Below are 15229 nucleotides of genomic sequence, written 5' to 3'. Positions count from 1 at the left end.
CATTGTAGATGGTAGAGTTGCAACAAACAACATATTCTTTTAATCAGACTACAATAATGATATAAGACTTTACATATTAAAATAGTGCATTATAAGACACATTAGTGTCAGTTTTCCTTATGCCACATTTTATATCTACTATCTTAACATAATTTTAGAAAAAATTAAATGAATTATTTTCCAATTTTGAGAAAATGATACAGTAAAACCTAGATATGAATTTTCTTAGCAAATTACACCTACGAATACATAAATCTAGCCAATAACACCAATGCGCGATACAAATCATTTCTTTATGCTGAGCATTTAACTTCTGTCAAGTACCTTATTGAAGTATTGAATGCAGTAAAATAGTGGAATTCAAAAAGAAATTAAATCAAGATGGGGAGACAGAGACAATAAGTGTATTGACATTTTTAACTGATGGTAAAATATATCAGTGAAAGGCCAAATTTTCAGGGCATACTGTGTGCTCCAGTGGCGCAATCGGTCAGCGCGCGGTACTTATAAGACAGTATCTGTTGAGCAATGCCGAGGTTGTGAGTTCAAGCCTCACCTGGAGCAGGAATATTTAGCTTTTTTTTCTTTTAATGATATCATCAGTCATTCATCTTCTGCTCTCGGAACATTTTTTATATGTAAGGATATTATGAAAAAGTAAAGCAAGAACATGAAATGCTAAGCAAACAGTAAGCCCCAGTGGCCTAATGGATAAGGCACTGGCCTCCTAAGCCAGGGATTGTGGGTTCAAGTCCCATCTGGGGTGTTTGTATTTATATCAACCATCTCAGCATTAGGGGTGGTTCTTTTAACCTTGCTTCACCTGGATGCTGGATTTGCACAACAGTCCTGTTGAGTTGTGCTTGTTAATTGTTGCCACAGTAGCTACAAAATGACATTTATCATGATAACATTGTGGATTAGTGTCCTTAAAAGGTTTTTCTATAATTGAGGACCAAGGTTTAAAGACCCATCTTGGATGCATATTCCTTTGTTGCTCATTAGTCTTCACAAAAAATGATTCTTTTTTCAATGCTTGTGATTTTGTTCTTACAAGAAATCTCCATTTACCTCAACATTTCTGTAGAGTTTGTCTTGCAAATAAGTACCAGAGTGGCTGAAATATGACATTATCTAAGGCAATTGCTGATGGGAATCTTGAAGTCCTTTCTTGCATGTTGGAAGAATGGTATTTTTGATTTTATCATATTTCTTCTGCCACTCATCTTACTGTCATTGTAGATGGTAGAGTTGCAACAAACAACATATTCTTTTAATCAGACTACAATAATGATATAAGACTTTACATATTAAAATAGTGCATTATAAGACACATTAGTGTCAGTTTTCCTTATGCCACATTTTATATCTACTATCTTAACATAATTTTAGAAAAAATTAAATGAATTATTTTCCAATTTTGAGAAAATGATACAGTAAAACCTAGATATGAATTTTCTTAGCAAATTACACCTACGAATACATAAATCTAGCCAATAACACCAATGCGCGATACAAATCATTTCTTTATGCTGAGCATTTAACTTCTGTCAAGTACCTTATTGAAGTATTGAATGCAGTAAAATAGTGGAATTCAAAAAGAAATTAAATCAAGATGGGGAGACAGAGACAATAAGTGTATTGACATTTTTAACTGATGGTAAAATATATCAGTGAAAGGCCAAATTTTCAGGGCATACTGTGTGCTCCAGTGGCGCAATCGGTCAGCGCGCGGTACTTATAAGACAGTATCTGTTGAGCAATGCTGAGGTTGTGAGTTCAAGCCTCACCTGGAGCAGGAATATTTAGCTTTTTTTTCTTTTAATGATATCATCAGTCATTCATCTTCTGCTCTCGGAACATTTTTTATATGTAAGGATATTATGAAAAAGTAAAGCAAGAACATGAAATGCTAAGCAAACAGTAAGCCCCAGTGGCCTAATGGATAAGGCACTGGCCTCCTAAGCCAGGGATTGTGGGTTCAAGTCCCATCTGGGGTGTTTGTATTTATATCAACCATCTCAGCATTAGGGGTGGTTCTTTTAACCTTGCTTCACCTGGATGCTGGATTTGCACAACAGTCCTGTTGAGTTGTGCTTGTTAATTGTTGCCACAGTAGCTACAAAATGACATTTATCATGATAACATTGTGGATTAGTGTCCTTAAAAGGTTTTTCTATAATTGAGGACCAAGGTTTAAAGACCCATCTTGGATGCATATTCCTTTGTTGCTCATTAGTCTTCACAAAAAATGATTCTTTTTTCAATGCTTGTGATTTTGTTCTTACAAGAAATCTCCATTTACCTCAACATTTCTGTAGAGTTTGTCTTGCAAATAAGTACCAGAGTGGCTGAAATATGACATTATCTAAGGCAATTGCTGATGGGAATCTTGAAGTCCTTTCTTGCATGTTGGAAGAATGGTATTTTTGATTTTATCATATTTCTTCTGCCACTCATCTTACTGTCATTGTAGATGGTAGAGTTGCAACAAACAACATATTCTTTTAATCAGACTACAATAATGATATAAGACTTTACATATTAAAATAGTGCATTATAAGACACATTAGTGTCAGTTTTCCTTATGCCACATTTTATATCTACTATCTTAACATAATTTTAGAAAAAATTAAATGAATTATTTTCCAATTTTGAGAAAATGATACAGTAAAACCTAGATATGAATTTTCTTAGCAAATTACACCTACGAATACATAAATCTAGCCAATAACACCAATGCGCGATACAAATCATTTCTTTTTGCTGAGCATTTAACTTCTATCAAGTACCTTATTGAAGTATTGAATGCAGTAAAATAGTGGAATTCAAAAATAAATTAAATCAAGATGGGGAGACAGAGACAATAAGTGTATTGACATTTTTAACTGATGGTAAAATATATCAGTGAAAGGCCAAATTTTCAGGGCATATTGTGTGCTCCAGTGGCGCAATCGGTCAGCGCGCGGTACTTATAAGACAGTATCTGTTGAGCAATGCCGAGGTTGTGAGTTCAAGCCTCACCTGGAGCAGGAATATTTAGCTTTTTTTTCTTTTAATGATATCATCAGTCATTCATCTTCTGCTCTCGGAACATTTTTTATATGTAAGGATATTATGAAAAAGTAAAGCAAGAACATGAAATGCTAAGCAAACAGTAAGCCCCAGTGGCCTAATGGATAAGGCACTGGCCTCCTAAGCCAGGGATTGTGGGTTCAAGTCCCATCTGGGGTGTTTGTATTTATATCAACCATCTCAGCATTAGGGGTGGTTCTTTTAGCCTTGCTTCACCTGGATGCTGGATTTGCACAACAGTCCTGTTGAGTTGTGCTTGTTAATTGTTGCCACAGTAGCTACAAAATGACATTTATCATGATAACATTGTGGATTAGTGTCCTTAAAAGGTTTTTCTATAATTGAGGACCAAGGTTTAAAGACCCATCTTGGATGCATATTCCTTTGTTGCTCATTAGTCTTCACAAAAAATGATTCTTTTTTCAATGCTTGTGATTTTGTTCTTACAAGAAATCTCCATTTACCTCAACATTTCTGTAGAGTTTGTCTTGCAAATAAGTACCAGAGTGGCTGAAATATGACATTATCTAAGGCAATTGCTGATGGGAATCTTGAAGTCCTTTCTTGCATGTTGGAAGAATGGTATTTTTGATTTTATCATATTTCTTCTGCCACTCATCTTACTGTCATTGTAGATGGTAGAGTTGCAACAAACAACATATTCTTTTAATCAGACTACAATAATGATATAAGACTTTACATATTAAAATAGTGCATTATAAGACACATTAGTGTCAGTTTTCCTTATGCCACATTTTATATCTACTATCTTAACATAATTTTAGAAAAAATTAAATGAATTATTTTCCAATTTTGAGAAAATGATACAGTAAAACCTAGATATGAATTTTCTTAGCAAATTACACCTACGAATACATAAATCTAGCCAATAACACCAATGCGCGATACAAATCATTTCTTTATGCTGAGCATTTAACTTCTGTCAAGTACCTTATTGAAGTATTGAATGCAGTAAAATAGTGGAATTCAAAAAGAAATTAAATCAAGATGGGGAGACAGAGACAATAAGTGTATTGACATTTTTAACTGATGGTAAAATATATCAGTGAAAGGCCAAATTTTCAGGGCATACTGTGTGCTCCAGTGGCGCAATCGGTCAGCGCGCGGTACTTATAAGACAGTATCTGTTGAGCAATGCCGAGGTTGTGAGTTCAAGCCTCACCTGGAGCAGGAATATTTAGCTTTTTTTTCTTTTAATGATATCATCAGTCATTCATCTTCTGCTCTCGGAACATTTTTTATATGTAAGGATATTATGAAAAAGTAAAGCAAGAACATGAAATGCTAAGCAAACAGTAAGCCCCAGTGGCCTAATGGATAAGGCACTGGCCTCCTAAGCCAGGGATTGTGGGTTCAAGTCCCATCTGGGGTGTTTGTATTTATATCAACCATCTCAGCATTAGGGGTGGTTCTTTTAGCCTTGCTTCACCTGGATGCTGGATTTGCACAACAGTCCTGTTGAGTTGTGCTTGTTAATTGTTGCCACAGTAGCTACAAAATGACATTTATCATGATAACATTGTGGATTAGTGTCCTTAAATGGTTTTTCTATAATTGAGGACCAAGGTTTAAAGACCCATCTTGGATGCATATTCCTTTGTTGCTCATTAGTCTTCACAAAAAATGATTCTTTTTTCAATGCTTGTGATTTTGTTCTTACAAGAAATCTCCATTTACCTCAACATTTCTGTAGAGTTTGTCTTGCAAATAAGTACCAGAGTGGCTGAAATATGACATTATCTAAGGCAATTGCTGATGGGAATCTTGAAGTCCTTTCTTGCATGTTGGAAGAATGGTATTTTTGATTTTATCATATTTCTTCTGCCACTCATCTTACTGTCATTGTAGATGGTAGAGTTGCAACAAACAACATATTCTTTTAATCAGACTACAATAATGATATAAGACTTTACATATTAAAATAGTGCATTATAAGACACATTAGTGTCAGTTTTCCTTATGCCACATTTTATATCTACTATCTTAACATAATTTTAGAAAAAATTAAATGAATTATTTTCCAATTTTGAGAAAATGATACAGTAAAACCTAGATATGAATTTTCTTAGCAAATTACACCTACGAATACATAAATCTAGCCAATAACACCAATGCGCGATACAAATCATTTCTTTATGCTGAGCATTTAACTTCTGTCAAGTACCTTATTGAAGTATTGAATGCAGTAAAATAGTGGAATTCAAAAAGAAATTAAATCAAGATGGGGAGACAGAGACAATAAGTGTATTGACATTTTTAACTGATGGTAAAATATATCAGTGAAAGGCCAAATTTTCAGGGCATACTGTGTGCTCCAGTGGCGCAATCGGTCAGCGCGCGGTACTTATAAGACAGTATCTGTTGAGCAATGCTGAGGTCGTGAGTTCAAGCCTCACCTGGAGCAGGAATATTTAGCTTTTTTTTCTTTTAATGATATCATCAGTCATTCATCTTCTGCTCTCGGAACATTTTTTATATGTAAGGATATTATGAAAAAGTAAAGCAAGAACATGAAATGCTAAGCAAACAGTAAGCCCCAGTGGCCTAATGGATAAGGCACTGGCCTCCTAAGCCAGGGATTGTGGGTTCAAGTCCCATCTGGGGTGTTTGTATTTATATCAACCATCTCAGCATTAGGTGTGGTTCTTTTAACCTTGCTTCACCTGGATGCTGGATTTGCACAACAGTCCTGTTGAGTTGTGCTTGTTAATTGTTGCCACAGTAGCTACAAAATGACATTTATCATGATAACATTGTGGATTAGTGTCCTTAAAAGGTTTTTCTATAATTGAGGACCAAGGTTTAAAGACCCATCTTGGATGCATATTCCTTTGTTGCTCATTAGTCTTCACAAAAAATGATTCTTTTTTCAATGCTTGTGATTTTGTTCTTACAAGAAATCTCCATTTACCTCAACATTTCTGTAGAGTTTGTCTTGCAAATAAGTACCAGAGTGGCTGAAATATGACATTATCTAAGGCAATTGCTGATGGGAATCTTGAAGTCCTTTCTTGCATGTTGGAAGAATGGTATTTTTGATTTTATCATATTTCTTCTGCCACTCATCTTACTGTCATTGTAGATGGTAGAGTTGCAACAAACAACATATTCTTTTAATCAGACTACAATAATGATATAAGACTTTACATATTAAAATAGTGCATTATAAGACACATTAGTGTCAGTTTTCCTTATGCCACATTTTATATCTACTATCTTAACATAATTTTAGAAAAAATTAAATGAATTATTTTCCAATTTTGAGAAAATGATACAGTAAAACCTAGATATGAATTTTCTTAGCAAATTACACCTACGAATACATAAATCTAGCCAATAACACCAATGCGCGATACAAATCATTTCTTTATGCTGAGCATTTAACTTCTGTCAAGTACCTTATTGAAGTATTGAATGCAGTAAAATAGTGGAATTCAAAAAGAAATTAAATCAAGATGGGGAGACAGAGACAATAAGTGTATTGACATTTTTAACTGATGGTAAAATATATCAGTGAAAGGCCAAATTTTCAGGGCATACTGTGTGCTCCAGTGGCGCAATCGGTCAGCGCGCGGTACTTATAAGACAGTATCTGTTGAGCAATGCCGAGGTTGTGAGTTCAAGCCTCACCTGGAGCAGGAATATTTAGCTTTTTTTTCTTTTAATGATATCATCAGTCATTCATCTTCTGCTCTCGGAACATTTTTTATATGTAAGGATATTATGAAAAAGTAAAGCAAGAACATGAAATGCTAAGCAAACAGTAAGCCCCAGTGGCCTAATGGATAAGGCACTGGCCTCCTAAGCCAGGGATTGTGGGTTCAAGTCCCATCTGGGGTGTTTGTATTTATATCAACCATCTCAGCATTAGGGGTGGTTCTTTTAGCCTTGCTTCAACTGGATGCTGGATTTGCACAACAGTCCTGTTGAGTTGTGCTTGTTAATTGTTGCCACAGTAGCTACAAAATGACATTTATCATGATAACATTGTGGATTAGTGTCCTTAAAAGGTTTTTCTATAATTGAGGACCAAGGTTTAAAGACCCATCTTGGATGCATATTCCTTTGTTGCTCATTAGTCTTCACAAAAAATGATTCTTTTTTCAATGCTTGTGATTTTGTTCTTACAAGAAATCTCCATTTACCTCAACATTTCTGTAGAGTTTGTCTTGCAAATAAGTACCAGAGTGGCTGAAATATGACATTATCTAAGGCAATTGCTGATGGGAATCTTGAAGTCCTTTCTTGCATGTTGGAAGAATGGTATTTTTGATTTTATCATATTTCTTCTGCCACTCATCTTACTGTCATTGTAGATGGTAGAGTTGCAACAAACAACATATTCTTTTAATCAGACTACAATAATGATATAAGACTTTACATATTAAAATAGTGCATTATAAGACACATTAGTGTCAGTTTTCCTTATGCCACATTTTATATCTACTATCTTAACATAATTTTAGAAAAAATTAAATGAATTATTTTCCAATTTTGAGAAAATGATACAGTAAAACCTAGATATGAATTTTCTTAGCAAATTACACCTACGAATACATAAATCTAGCCAATAACACCAATGCGCGATACAAATCATTTCTTTATGCTGAGCATTTAACTTCTGTCAAGTACCTTATTGAAGTATTGAATGCAGTAAAATAGTGGAATTCAAAAAGAAATTAAATCAAGATGGGGAGACAGAGACAATAAGTGTATTGACATTTTTAACTGATGGTAAAATATATCAGTGAAAGGCCAAATTTTCAGGGCATACTGTGTGCTCCAGTGGCGCAATCGGTCAGCGCGCGGTACTTATAAGACAGTATCTGTTGAGCAATGCCGAGGTTGTGAGTTCAAGCCTCACCTGGAGCAGGAATATTTAGCTTTTTTTTCTTTTAATGATATCATCAGTCATTCATCTTCTGCTCTCGGAACATTTTTTATATGTAAGGATATTATGAAAAAGTAAAGCAAGAACATGAAATGCTAAGCAAACAGTAAGCCCCAGTGGCCTAATGGATAAGGCACTGGCCTCCTAAGCCAGGGATTGTGGGTTCAAGTCCCATCTGGGGTGTTTGTATTTATATCAACCATCTCAGCATTAGGGGTGGTTCTTTTAGCCTTGCTTCACCTGGATGCTGGATTTGCACAACAGTCCTGTTGAGTTGTGCTTGTTAATTGTTGCCACAGTAGCTACAAAATGACATTTATCATGATAACATTGTGGATTAGTGTCCTTAAATGGTTTTTCTATAATTGAGGACCAAGGTTTAAAGACCCATCTTGGATGCATATTCCTTTGTTGCTCATTAGTCTTCACAAAAAATGATTCTTTTTTCAATGCTTGTGATTTTGTTCTTACAAGAAATCTCCATTTACCTCAACATTTCTGTAGAGTTTGTCTTGCAAATAAGTACCAGAGTGGCTGAAATATGACATTATCTAAGGCAATTGCTGATGGGAATCTTGAAGTCCTTTCTTGCATGTTGGAAGAATGGTATTTTTGATTTTATCATATTTCTTCTGCCACTCATCTTACTGTCATTGTAGATGGTAGAGTTGCAACAAACAACATATTCTTTTAATCAGACTACAATAATGATATAAGACTTTACATATTAAAATAGTGCATTATAAGACACATTAGTGTCAGTTTTCCTTATGCCACATTTTTTATCTACTATCTTAACATAATTTTAGAAAAAATTAAATGAATTATTTTCCAATTTTGAGAAAATGATACAGTAAAACCTAGATATGAATTTTCTTAGCAAATTACACCTACGAATACATAAATCTAGCCAATAACACCAATGCGCGATACAAATCATTTCTTTATGCTGAGCATTTAACTTCTGTCAAGTACCTTATTGAAGTATTGAATGCAGTAAAATAGTGGAATTCAAAAAGAAATTAAATCAAGATGGGGAGACAGAGACAATAAGTGTATTGACATTTTTAACTGATGGTAAAATATATCAGTGAAAGGCCAAATTTTCAGGGCATACTGTGTGCTCCAGTGGCGCAATCGGTCAGCGCGCGGTACTTATAAGACAGTATCTGTTGAGCAATGCTGAGGTTGTGAGTTCAAGCCTCACCTGGAGCAGGAATATTTAGCTTTTTTTTCTTTTAATGATATCATCAGTCATTCATCTTCTGCTCTCGGAACATTTTTTATATGTAAGGATATTATGAAAAAGTAAAGCAAGAACATGAAATGCTAAGCAAACAGTAAGCCCCAGTGGCCTAATGGATAAGGCACTGGCCTCCTAAGCCAGGGATTGTGGGTTCAAGTCCCATCTGGGGTGTTTGTATTTATATCAACCATCTCAGCATTAGGGGTGGTTCTTTTAACCTTGCTTCACCTGGATGCTGGATTTGCACAACAGTCCTGTTGAGTTGTGCTTGTTAATTGTTGCCACAGTAGCTACAAAATGACATTTATCATGATAACATTGTGGATTAGTGTCCTTAAAAGGTTTTTCTATAATTGAGGACCAAGGTTTAAAGACCCATCTTGGATGCATATTCCTTTGTTGCTCATTAGTCTTCACAAAAAATGATTCTTTTTTCAATGCTTGTGATTTTGTTCTTACAAGAAATCTCCATTTACCTCAACATTTCTGTAGAGTTTGTCTTGCAAATAAGTACCAGAGTGGCTGAAATATGACATTATCTAAGGCAATTGCTGATGGGAATCTTGAAGTCCTTTCTTGCATGTTGGAAGAATGGTATTTTTGATTTTATCATATTTCTTCTGCCACTCATCTTACTGTCATTGTAGATGGTAGAGTTGCAACAAACAACATATTCTTTTAATCAGACTACAATAATGATATAAGACTTTACATATTAAAATAGTGCATTATAAGACACATTAGTGTCAGTTTTCCTTATGCCACATTTTATATCTACTATCTTAACATAATTTTAGAAAAAATTAAATGAATTATTTTCCAATTTTGAGAAAATGATACAGTAAAACCTAGATATGAATTTTCTTAGCAAATTACACCTACGAATACATAAATCTTGCCAATAACACCAATGCGCGATACAAATCATTTCTTTTTGCTGAGCATTTAACTTCTATCAAGTACCTTATTGAAGTATTGAATGCAGTAAAATAGTGGAATTCAAAAATAAATTAAATCAAGATGGGGAGACAGAGACAATAAGTGTATTGACATTTTTAACTGATGGTAAAATATATCAGTGAAAGGCCAAATTTTCAGGGCATATTGTGTGCTCCAGTGGCGCAATCGGTCAGCGCGCGGTACTTATAAGACAGTATCTGTTGAGCAATGCCGAGGTTGTGAGTTCAAGCCTCACCTGGAGCAGGAATATTTAGCTTTTTTTTCTTTTAATGATATCATCAGTCATTCATCTTCTGCTCTCGGAACATTTTTTATATGTAAGGATATTATGAAAAAGTAAAGCAAGAACATGAAATGCTAAGCAAACAGTAAGCCCCAGTGGCCTAATGGATAAGGCACTGGCCTCCTAAGCCAGGGATTGTGGGTTCAAGTCCCATCTGGGGTGTTTGTATTTATATCAACCATCTCAGCATTAGGGGTGGTTCTTTTAGCCTTGCTTCACCTGGATGCTGGATTTGCACAACAGTCCTGTTGAGTTGTGCTTGTTAATTGTTGCCACAGTAGCTACAAAATGACATTTATCATGATAACATTGTGGATTAGTGTCCTTAAAAGGTTTTTCTATAATTGAGGACCAAGGTTTAAAGACCCATCTTGGATGCATATTCCTTTGTTGCTCATTAGTCTTCACAAAAAATGATTCTTTTTTCAATGCTTGTGATTTTGTTCTTACAAGAAATCTCCATTTACCTCAACATTTCTGTAGAGTTTGTCTTGCAAATAAGTAGCAGAGTGGCTGAAATATGACATTATCTAAGGCAATTGCTGATGGGAATCTTGAAGTCCTTTCTTGCATGTTGGAAGAATGGTATTTTTGATTTTATCATATTTCTTCTGCCACTCATCTTACTGTCATTGTAGATGGTAGAGTTGCAACAAACAACATATTCTTTTAATCAGACTACAATAATGATATAAGACTTTACATATTAAAATAGTGCATTATAAGACACATTAGTGTCAGTTTTCCTTATGCCACATTTTATATCTACTATCTTAACATAATTTTAGAAAAAATTAAATGAATTATTTTCCAATTTTGAGAAAATGATACAGTAAAACCTAGATATGAATTTTCTTAGCAAATTACACCTACGAATACATAAATCTAGCCAATAACACCAATGCGCGATACAAATCATTTCTTTATGCTGAGCATTTAACTTCTGTCAAGTACCTTATTGAAGTATTGAATGCAGTAAAATAGTGGAATTCAAAAAGAAATTAAATCAAGATGGGGAGACAGAGACAATAAGTGTATTGACATTTTTAACTGATGGTAAAATATATCAGTGAAAGGCCAAATTTTCAGGGCATACTGTGTGCTCCAGTGGCGCAATCGGTCAGCGCGCGGTACTTATAAGACAGTATCTGTTGAGCAATGCCGAGGTTGTGAGTTCAAGCCTCACCTGGAGCAGGAATATTTAGCTTTTTTTTCTTTTAATGATATCATCAGTCATTCATCTTCTGCTCTCGGAACATTTTTTATATGTAAGGATATTATGAAAAAGTAAAGCAAGAACATGAAATGCTAAGCAAACAGTAAGCCCCAGTGGCCTAATGGATAAGGCACTGGCCTCCTAAGCCAGGGATTGTGGGTTCAAGTCCCATCTGGGGTGTTTGTATTTATATCAACCATCTCAGCATTAGGGGTGGTTTTTTTTTAGCCTTGCTTCACCTGGATGCTGGATTTGCACAACAGTCCTGTTGAGTTGTGCTTGTTAATTGTTGCCACAGTAGCTACAAAATGACATTTATCATGATAACATTGTGGATTAGTGTCCTTAAATGGTTTTTCTATAATTGAGGACCAAGGTTTAAAGACCCATCTTGGATGCATATTCCTTTGTTGCTCATTAGTCTTCACAAAAAATGATTCTTTTTTCAATGCTTGTGATTTTGTTCTTACAAGAAATCTCCATTTACCTCAACATTTCTGTAGAGTTTGTCTTGCAAATAAGTACCAGAGTGGCTGAAATATGACATTATCTAAGGCAATTGCTGATGGGAATCTTGAAGTCCTTTCTTGCATGTTGGAAGAATGGTATTTTTGATTTTATCATATTTCTTCTGCCACTCATCTTACTGTCATTGTAGATGGTAGAGTTGCAACAAACAACATATTCTTTTAATCAGACTACAATAATGATATAAGACTTTACATATTAAAATAGTGCATTATAAGACACATTAGTGTCAGTTTTCCTTATGCCACATTTTATATCTACTATCTTAACATAATTTTAGAAAAAATTAAATGAATTATTTTCCAATTTTGAGAAAATGATACAGTAAAACCTAGATATGAATTTTCTTAGCAAATTACACCTACGAATACATAAATCTAGCCAATAACACCAATGCGCGATACAAATCATTTCTTTATGCTGAGCATTTAACTTCTGTCAAGTACCTTATTGAAGTATTGAATGCAGTAAAATAGTGGAATTCAAAAAGAAATTAAATCAAGATGGGGAGACAGAGACAATAAGTGTATTGACATTTTTAACTGATGGTAAAATATATCAGTGAAAGGCCAAATTTTCAGGGCATACTGTGTGCTCCAGTGGCGCAATCGGTCAGCGCGCGGTACTTATAAGACAGTATCTGTTGAGCAATGCTGAGGTTGTGAGTTCAAGCCTCACCTGGAGCAGGAATATTTAGCTTTTTTTTCTTTTAATGATATCATCAGTCATTCATCTTCTGCTCTCGGAACATTTTTTATATGTAAGGATATTATGAAAAAGTAAAGCAAGAACATGAAATGCTAAGCAAACAGTAAGCCCCAGTGGCCTAATGGATAAGGCACTGGCCTCCTAAGCCAGGGATTGTGGGTTCAAGTCCCATCTGGGGTGTTTGTATTTATATCAACCATCTCAGCATTAGGGGTGGTTCTTTTAACCTTGCTTCACCTGGATGCTGGATTTGCACAACAGTCCTGTTGAGTTGTGCTTGTTAATTGTTGCCACAGTAGCTACAAAATGACATTTATCATGATAACATTGTGGATTAGTGTCCTTAAAAGGTTTTTCTATAATTGAGGACCAAGGTTTAAAGACCCATCTTGGATGCATATTCCTTTGTTGCTCATTAGTCTTCACAAAAAATGATTCTTTTTTCAATGCTTGTGATTTTGTTCTTACAAGAAATCTCCATTTACCTCAACATTTCTGTAGAGTTTGTCTTGCAAATAAGTACCAGAGTGGCTGAAATATGACATTATCTAAGGCAATTGCTGATGGGAATCTTGAAGTCCTTTCTTGCATGTTGGAAGAATGGTATTTTTGATTTTATCATATTTCTTCTGCCACTCATCTTACTGTCATTGTAGATGGTAGAGTTGCAACAAACAACATATTCTTTTAATCAGACTACAATAATGAAATAAGACTTTACATATTAAAATAGTGCATTATAAGACACATTAGTGTCAGTTTTCCTTATGCCACATTTTATATCTACTATCTTAACATAATTTTAGAAAAAATTAAATGAATTATTTTCCAATTTTGAGAAAATGATACAGTAAAACCTAGATATGAATTTTCTTAGCAAATTACACCTACGAATACATAAATCTTGCCAATAACACCAATGCGCGATACAAATCATTTCTTTTTGCTGAGCATTTAACTTCTATCAAGTACCTTATTGAAGTATTGAATGCAGTAAAATAGTGGAATTCAAAAATAAATTAAATCAAGATGGGGAGACAGAGACAATAAGTGTATTGACATTTTTAACTGATGGTAAAATATATCAGTGAAAGGCCAAATTTTCAGGGCATATTGTGTGCTCCAGTGGCGCAATCGGTCAGCGCGCGGTACTTATAAGACTGTATCTGTTGAGCAATGCCGAGGTTGTGAGTTCAAGCCTCACCTGGAGCAGGAATATTTAGCTTTTTTTTCTTTTAATGATATCATCAGTCATTCATCTTCTGCTCTCGGAACATTTTTTATATGTAAGGATATTATGAAAAAGTAAAGCAAGAACATGAAATGCTAAGCAAACAGTAAGCCCCAGTGGCCTAATGGATAAGGCACTGGCCTCCTAAGCCAGGGATTGTGGGTTCAAGTCCCATCTGGGGTGTTTGTATTTATATCAACCATCTCAGCATTAGGGGTGGTTCTTTTAGCCTTGCTTCACCTGGATGCTGGATTTGCACAACAGTCCTGTTGAGTTGTGCTTGTTAATTGTTGCCACAGTAGCTACAAAATGACATTTATCATGATAACATTGTGGATTAGTGTCCTTAAAAGGTTTTTCTATAATTGAGGACCAAGGTTTAAAGACCCATCTTGGATGCATATTCCTTTGTTGCTCATTAGTCTTCACAAAAAATGATTCTTTTTTCAATGCTTGTGATTTTGTTCTTACAAGAAATCTCCATTTACCTCAACATTTCTGTAGAGTTTGTCTTGCAAATAAGTACCAGAGTGGCTGAAATATGACATTATCTAAGGCAATTGCTGATGGGAATCTTGAAGTCCTTTCTTGCATGTTGGAAGAATGGTATTTTTGATTTTATCATATTTCTTCTGCCACTCATCTTACTGTCATTGTAGATGGTAGAGTTGCAACAAACAACATATTATTTTAATCAGACTACAATAATGATATAAGACTTTACATATTAAAATAGTGCATTATAAGACACATTAGTGTCAGTTTTCCTTATGCCACATTTTATATCTACTATCTTAACATAATTTTAGAAAAAATTAAATGAATTATTTTCCAATTTTGAGAAAATGATACAGTAAAACCTAGATATGAATTTTCTTAGCAAATTACACCTACGAATACATAAATCTAGCCAATAACACCAATGCGCGATACAAATCATTTCTTTATGCTGAGCATTTAACTTCTGTCAAGTACCTTATTGAAGTATTGAATGCAGTAAAATAGTGGAATTCAAAAAGAAATTAAATCAAGATGGGGAGACAGAGACAATAAGTGTATTGACATTTTTA

The 15229-nt window shown here is 34.6% G+C and overlaps 24 non-coding genes across 24 annotated transcripts; all 24 read left to right on the top strand.

Annotated features, from left to right (window-relative positions):
* Positions 1-471: 471 nt before the first annotated feature.
* TRNAI-UAU (transfer RNA isoleucine (anticodon UAU)) lies at positions 472-564 on the top strand. Its single transcript is given in 2 exon segments — positions 472-509; positions 529-564. It is a non-coding gene; the product is annotated as a tRNA-Ile (tRNA).
* Positions 565-693: 129 nt separating this feature from the next.
* On the top strand, positions 694-766 carry TRNAR-CCU (transfer RNA arginine (anticodon CCU)). Its single transcript has one exon. It is a non-coding gene; the product is annotated as a tRNA-Arg (tRNA).
* A 939-nt stretch (positions 767-1705) lies between these two features.
* Positions 1706-1798, top strand: TRNAI-UAU (transfer RNA isoleucine (anticodon UAU)). The gene is given in 2 exon segments: positions 1706-1743; positions 1763-1798. It is a non-coding gene; the product is annotated as a tRNA-Ile (tRNA).
* Positions 1799-1927: 129 nt separating this feature from the next.
* On the top strand, positions 1928-2000 carry TRNAR-CCU (transfer RNA arginine (anticodon CCU)). Its single transcript has one exon. It is a non-coding gene; the product is annotated as a tRNA-Arg (tRNA).
* Positions 2001-2939: 939 nt separating this feature from the next.
* Positions 2940-3032, top strand: TRNAI-UAU (transfer RNA isoleucine (anticodon UAU)). Its single transcript is given in 2 exon segments — positions 2940-2977; positions 2997-3032. It is a non-coding gene; the product is annotated as a tRNA-Ile (tRNA).
* Positions 3033-3161: 129 nt separating this feature from the next.
* On the top strand, positions 3162-3234 carry TRNAR-CCU (transfer RNA arginine (anticodon CCU)). The gene has a single exon. It is a non-coding gene; the product is annotated as a tRNA-Arg (tRNA).
* Positions 3235-4173: 939 nt separating this feature from the next.
* TRNAI-UAU (transfer RNA isoleucine (anticodon UAU)) lies at positions 4174-4266 on the top strand. The gene is given in 2 exon segments: positions 4174-4211; positions 4231-4266. It is a non-coding gene; the product is annotated as a tRNA-Ile (tRNA).
* A 129-nt stretch (positions 4267-4395) lies between these two features.
* TRNAR-CCU (transfer RNA arginine (anticodon CCU)) lies at positions 4396-4468 on the top strand. Its single transcript has one exon. It is a non-coding gene; the product is annotated as a tRNA-Arg (tRNA).
* Positions 4469-5407: 939 nt separating this feature from the next.
* On the top strand, positions 5408-5500 carry TRNAI-UAU (transfer RNA isoleucine (anticodon UAU)). The gene is given in 2 exon segments: positions 5408-5445; positions 5465-5500. It is a non-coding gene; the product is annotated as a tRNA-Ile (tRNA).
* Positions 5501-5629: 129 nt separating this feature from the next.
* On the top strand, positions 5630-5702 carry TRNAR-CCU (transfer RNA arginine (anticodon CCU)). The gene has a single exon. It is a non-coding gene; the product is annotated as a tRNA-Arg (tRNA).
* Positions 5703-6641: 939 nt separating this feature from the next.
* Positions 6642-6734, top strand: TRNAI-UAU (transfer RNA isoleucine (anticodon UAU)). Its single transcript is given in 2 exon segments — positions 6642-6679; positions 6699-6734. It is a non-coding gene; the product is annotated as a tRNA-Ile (tRNA).
* A 129-nt stretch (positions 6735-6863) lies between these two features.
* TRNAR-CCU (transfer RNA arginine (anticodon CCU)) lies at positions 6864-6936 on the top strand. The gene has a single exon. It is a non-coding gene; the product is annotated as a tRNA-Arg (tRNA).
* A 939-nt stretch (positions 6937-7875) lies between these two features.
* On the top strand, positions 7876-7968 carry TRNAI-UAU (transfer RNA isoleucine (anticodon UAU)). The gene is given in 2 exon segments: positions 7876-7913; positions 7933-7968. It is a non-coding gene; the product is annotated as a tRNA-Ile (tRNA).
* Positions 7969-8097: 129 nt separating this feature from the next.
* On the top strand, positions 8098-8170 carry TRNAR-CCU (transfer RNA arginine (anticodon CCU)). The gene has a single exon. It is a non-coding gene; the product is annotated as a tRNA-Arg (tRNA).
* Positions 8171-9109: 939 nt separating this feature from the next.
* On the top strand, positions 9110-9202 carry TRNAI-UAU (transfer RNA isoleucine (anticodon UAU)). The gene is given in 2 exon segments: positions 9110-9147; positions 9167-9202. It is a non-coding gene; the product is annotated as a tRNA-Ile (tRNA).
* Positions 9203-9331: 129 nt separating this feature from the next.
* Positions 9332-9404, top strand: TRNAR-CCU (transfer RNA arginine (anticodon CCU)). Its single transcript has one exon. It is a non-coding gene; the product is annotated as a tRNA-Arg (tRNA).
* A 939-nt stretch (positions 9405-10343) lies between these two features.
* On the top strand, positions 10344-10436 carry TRNAI-UAU (transfer RNA isoleucine (anticodon UAU)). The gene is given in 2 exon segments: positions 10344-10381; positions 10401-10436. It is a non-coding gene; the product is annotated as a tRNA-Ile (tRNA).
* Positions 10437-10565: 129 nt separating this feature from the next.
* TRNAR-CCU (transfer RNA arginine (anticodon CCU)) lies at positions 10566-10638 on the top strand. Its single transcript has one exon. It is a non-coding gene; the product is annotated as a tRNA-Arg (tRNA).
* Positions 10639-11577: 939 nt separating this feature from the next.
* TRNAI-UAU (transfer RNA isoleucine (anticodon UAU)) lies at positions 11578-11670 on the top strand. The gene is given in 2 exon segments: positions 11578-11615; positions 11635-11670. It is a non-coding gene; the product is annotated as a tRNA-Ile (tRNA).
* Positions 11671-11799: 129 nt separating this feature from the next.
* On the top strand, positions 11800-11872 carry TRNAR-CCU (transfer RNA arginine (anticodon CCU)). The gene has a single exon. It is a non-coding gene; the product is annotated as a tRNA-Arg (tRNA).
* A 941-nt stretch (positions 11873-12813) lies between these two features.
* On the top strand, positions 12814-12906 carry TRNAI-UAU (transfer RNA isoleucine (anticodon UAU)). The gene is given in 2 exon segments: positions 12814-12851; positions 12871-12906. It is a non-coding gene; the product is annotated as a tRNA-Ile (tRNA).
* Positions 12907-13035: 129 nt separating this feature from the next.
* On the top strand, positions 13036-13108 carry TRNAR-CCU (transfer RNA arginine (anticodon CCU)). Its single transcript has one exon. It is a non-coding gene; the product is annotated as a tRNA-Arg (tRNA).
* Positions 13109-14047: 939 nt separating this feature from the next.
* TRNAI-UAU (transfer RNA isoleucine (anticodon UAU)) lies at positions 14048-14140 on the top strand. The gene is given in 2 exon segments: positions 14048-14085; positions 14105-14140. It is a non-coding gene; the product is annotated as a tRNA-Ile (tRNA).
* A 129-nt stretch (positions 14141-14269) lies between these two features.
* On the top strand, positions 14270-14342 carry TRNAR-CCU (transfer RNA arginine (anticodon CCU)). The gene has a single exon. It is a non-coding gene; the product is annotated as a tRNA-Arg (tRNA).
* Positions 14343-15229: the final 887 nt, after the last annotated feature.

Source organism: Crinia signifera, chromosome 5, assembly GCF_055691185.1.
Source record: "Crinia signifera chromosome 5, ASM5569118v1, whole genome shotgun sequence".
NCBI lineage: Eukaryota > Metazoa > Chordata > Amphibia > Anura > Myobatrachidae > Crinia > Crinia signifera.
The sequence above is the reverse complement of the archived record's forward strand: the minus strand, read 5'-3'. Positions and strand labels throughout refer to the sequence as shown.